This window comes from Drosophila rhopaloa, unplaced genomic scaffold, assembly GCF_018152115.1.
Source record: "Drosophila rhopaloa isolate 14029-0021.01 unplaced genomic scaffold, ASM1815211v1 contig_155, whole genome shotgun sequence".
Taxonomy (NCBI): domain Eukaryota; kingdom Metazoa; phylum Arthropoda; class Insecta; order Diptera; family Drosophilidae; genus Drosophila; species Drosophila rhopaloa.
This window is the reverse complement of record NW_025335034.1, coordinates 8,702,768-8,707,358: the sequence shown is the minus strand read 5'-3', so window position 1 is coordinate 8,707,358 and position 4,591 is coordinate 8,702,768. Positions and strand designations below refer to the sequence as shown.

The window sequence follows — 4,591 nt, the reverse complement described above, 5'->3', positions numbered from 1 at the left end:
TAGCTACAACTACAAATAGTATGACGGGCATTTTTTGCTATTGCTATTGCTCTGTACTCCGACGTTCTGTGCTACAGAGCAGAGCAGAAAAGCAACCGTTTTGCTTTTGTGCTCTTTGCTATGCTACAGAGCCGAACGAAATCAGAGCAATAGCGAGAGTAAAAAAAAATACTTTGATGTAGCATAGCATTTTCAATCACTGGAAGAAACGGAACTACCCGGCGTGATGAGACAACTTAATGCCACCTTCGCTAGCATGGGCATTGTTTGTGTTTGCGAGATCCAAAATTCGAAAGGATTGGTCTCCCAATTACAGAATGGCATACTAAAGACCAGTTGCATTTCTTTTCTTTCCGAACTTTGGACTACAGAGTCTCGGAGTTCTATGGTCCTGTTGTGGAGATCCAAAAAACTTTCCTGTACGTCCATGTCCTGTACGACCATGTCTTCGAAATCCATTTCTCCTTCAGACGGCTGTATTTTTGTTTCTTTATTTTCAATCATCTGCCTTACGATTTCATCTGTTACATTTTTGACGTGGAGAGGCATATTGAAGTACATTTTTTTAAAACGAGGATCAAGCATAGTAGCTTTCATCAGAATATTATTCCGTAGCAAACCACTCAATCGCTTTTCCGATATATTTAGAATTGTGTCTTTTGTTAGGATGCCCTCAGCGGTAACCACGTTAGCTTCTTTTAGTTTATGAGCAATAGCAATAGCAAAAATGCCCGTCATACTATTTGTAGTTGTAGCTATAGCACAAGCATCGAAACCGAGAATGAAAGCAAAGCGAACGAAAATAAAAGCAACTCTGCTTTTGCTCTCGTAGCAACAGCGTAGTTGCTCTCATAGCATTTTTGTAGTTGCTCGGTGCATGTACGGTTTTAAATGCGTAGTAATATTAATTCACCTTAAGCGTAAACATGGCTTCGCGAAAAAACAATATTTTAAAATATTTTGAAGACGATGGGTCAACATATGTGCAGTGCAAATCTTGTAATCGGTCTTTAAAGAAAGATCGTACATTTAATTTAAAGAAACATATTGTTGGAGTGCACAAAATAAAAATAGATAATCTAGACGAGGAGTCCACTTGTTCAGAAAATATAACAGAACCCAGAAAAGAAATAATTAAAGTTAAAATAAACAAAAAACAGTTAATTCGTTCATACATAGGACTGGTAACAGAAGAAAGCGTACCTTTCAATGTTTTAAATTCGGTAAACATGAAAAATATAATAGATATAATACACACTATATGGACCCAACCGAAACCAGGACCTGTCCGTTCTGCAATGATACCAACGATGCCTTATCAATTATTCATTTACTGACTAACTGCAAGTCACTAAACTGCCAAAGACAACTACTATTTAAAAACACCAATCCACTAGAATCCATCTCAAACCCCATATTACCAAACATATTACAAATAATACTATTTCTAAAGAACACAAACTTATATCACCTCATTTAAAATAATTATTATTTAGCCAAAATGTATATATAAAATATTACTCATGTAATCATTGTAAAAAACCGAGCTGAAGGCCCCCGTTGCTATTGCTCAACATTACCGCTACCTATTAATTATACCCGTTACTCGTAGAGTAAAAGGGTATATTGTATTCGTGCAAAAGTATGTAACAGCTAGAAGGAAGCGTTTCCGACCCTATAAAGTATATATATTCTTGATCAGGGTCACTAGCCGAGTCGATCTAGCCATGTCCGTCTGTCCGTCTGTCCGTCTGTCTGTCCGTATAAACGCTGAGATCTCGGAAACTATAAAAGCTAGAAGATTGGCATTTTGCATGCAGATTCTAGGAGTTCCTACGCAGCGCAAGTTTGTTTCAAAATGGTGCCACGCCCCCTTTAACGCCCACAATCGCTTATATACGATTTTAAAAATTTAAATATTTCGGAAAAGTAAAAATGCAGTTTTATTGTGTTTATCAATACCTATCGAAATGTAGAAGAAATTTTTCAAATCGGACCATTCGTTAAAAAGTTATGCGTGATCAAAGTTTCTATCTCCATCTCCCTCGCACTCCCTTTACCTGAGTAACGGGTATCTGATAGTCGGGGCACCCGATTATAGCGTTCTCTCTTGTTTTAAATTACTTGGCAGCTCTTCATAAATAAATAAATAAATAAATAGATCCGATTTGTCTGGGTCTTACAGAAAAGAGTGGAAAAAGCTTTAAATTAAATGGCAGTAAATGCAAAAATATGCTAAAACATGTGGCGAAAAACATACGCAGCGAAATGCAACAAGAAATGCAGGGCCGCTTAATGACTTTGAAAATAGATAGCGCAACTCAGCTTAACCGTAATATTTTTGGAATAAGCGCGCAATTTATTAATGAAAATAAAATTGTATCCCGGATTTTAGGCATGTCTGAAATTAAAGGCACTAGTGGAAGTACGTCTAAAAATCTTGCCAAAGAAATTATAGCTACTTTAGAGAAGTACAACATCCGATTGAATCAAATTATTTCAATTACATCAGACAATGGAGCTAACATGATAAAAACAACAAAAATATTATCACATAGTTATGCAGCTGATGATGATTTTGAAGGCACAGAGGAAGTGGAAAAAAACATAGACTATACTAAAAAAATTGATAATTTTGAGACCCCAGAAGAATTGCACGTGGGTAATATACAAATATGCCGGTGTGCAGCACATACTGCACAACTTTGCGCACTTGATGTTTCAAAAAAGGCAGACATTAAAAGCTATGTAATTCAATGTCGCAACGTGACGAAATACATTCGTAAGCCATCAAATGGTTATCGTGAGGCATTTGACTTTCGAAAACTTAAATTGCCTCAATTGGATTGTCCCACAAGGTGGGGATCAACATATGAAATGATCGATCGACTTAACAAAGCTAAGGACGTATTGAGTGAAATTGAAGCAATCGAAAATAAAACGGATGATGAAAATTTCGACGCTACCTCTATGTTGTGGGAGTTTATAGATAGCTACACTTGCATTATGAATCCACAAACTTTATTCATCAACAACTTCATTGAATTCTATGAGTCTTGAAGAAGGGCTGGAAAATAATGAGTTCGACTTGTTAGACAGCTATTTGGGAGCTACGGTATCGCCATCAGACGAATGCACGGATGTTTTTACAAAAATCGAAACACTAAAACTCCCTTACATGAAAGCAAGTGTTAATGTATTGAACTTCTGGAGAGAAAGAAAGTCGACTGATCCTGAACTGTATGCACTAAGCAAAGTATGCTTTGCCACTCCGCCCACACAAGTAAGAAGTATTGTTTTTGCTGCAAGTAATATGTTAATAACTTTTAATTTTATTTAGGTCACAATCGAAAGGGCATTTTCATCATTAAAACTTCTATTGGTCGACAATCGGAATAGGTTAAGCCACGACACATTAGAAAATATTATACTTGTCAAACTAAACTCATTCCATTTGGATAGTGTCATCGAAAATTTCCCTTCATTTGAAGACGAAGAAAATCATAATTGAAATTATTGTTATTGTTGAAATTTAATTTTTTATTTTTGTTATATTGAAAAGGAATATATTATTATAATTTGAAATTAACGTCTTTAAATGCAATATCTGGTAAATTAATATTACTGCTTGTTTAAAACCGTGCATGTGTACCAAAACAAAATATAACGGTAAGATTTGGTATGCGGCAAAATACGGAGCTGCTATGAGAGCAACTACAAAAATGCTATGAGAGCAACTACGCTGTTGCTACGAGAGCAAAAGCAGAGTTGCTTTTATTTTCGTTCGCTTTGCTTTCATTCTCGCTGTCGATGCTTGTGCTATAGCTACAACTACAAATAGAATGACGGGCATTTTTTTGCTATTGCTATTGCTCTGTACTCCGACGTTCTGTGCTACAGAGCAGAGCAGAAAAGCAACCGTTTTGCTTTTGTGCTCTTTGCTATGCTACAGAGCCGAACGAAATCAGAGCAATAGCGAGAGTAAAAAAAAATACTTTGATGTAGCATAGCATTTTCAATCACTGGAAGAAACGGAACTACCCGGCGTGATGAGACAACTTAATGCCACCTTCGCTAGCATGGGCACTGTTTGTGTTTGCGAGATCCAAAATTCGAAAGGATTGGTCTCCCAATTACAGAATGGCATACTAAAGACCAGTTGCATTTCTTTTCTTTCCGAACTTTGGACTACAGAGTCTCGGAGTTCTATGGTCCTGTTGTGGAGATCCAAAAAAACTTTCCTGTACGTCCATGTCCTGTACGACCATGTCTTCGAAATCCATTTCTCCTTCAGACGGCTGTATTTTTGTTTCTTTATTTTCAATCATCTGCCTTACGATTTCATCTGTTACATTTTTGACGTGGAGAGGCATATTGAAGTACATTTTTTAAAAACGAGGATCAAGCATAGTAGCTTTCATCAGAATATTATTCCGTAGCAAACCACTCAATCGCTTTTCCGATATATTTAGAATTGTGTCTTTTGTTAGGATGCCCTCAGCGGTAACCACGTTAGCTTCTTTTAGTTTATGAGCAATAGCAATAGCAAAAAATGCCCGTCATACTATTTGTAGTTGTAGCTATAGCACAA

The 4,591-nt window shown here is 36.6% G+C and overlaps 1 long non-coding RNA gene across 1 annotated transcript; it reads left to right on the top strand.

Annotated features, from left to right (window-relative positions):
* The first annotated feature begins 803 nt into the window (after positions 1-803).
* LOC123037227 lies at positions 804-3,585 on the top strand. Its single transcript, XR_006417418.1, has 3 exons — positions 804-1,223; positions 2,132-3,283; positions 3,341-3,585. It is a non-coding gene; the product is annotated as an uncharacterized LOC123037227 (long non-coding RNA).
* The last annotated feature ends 1,006 nt before the right edge of the window (positions 3,586-4,591 follow it).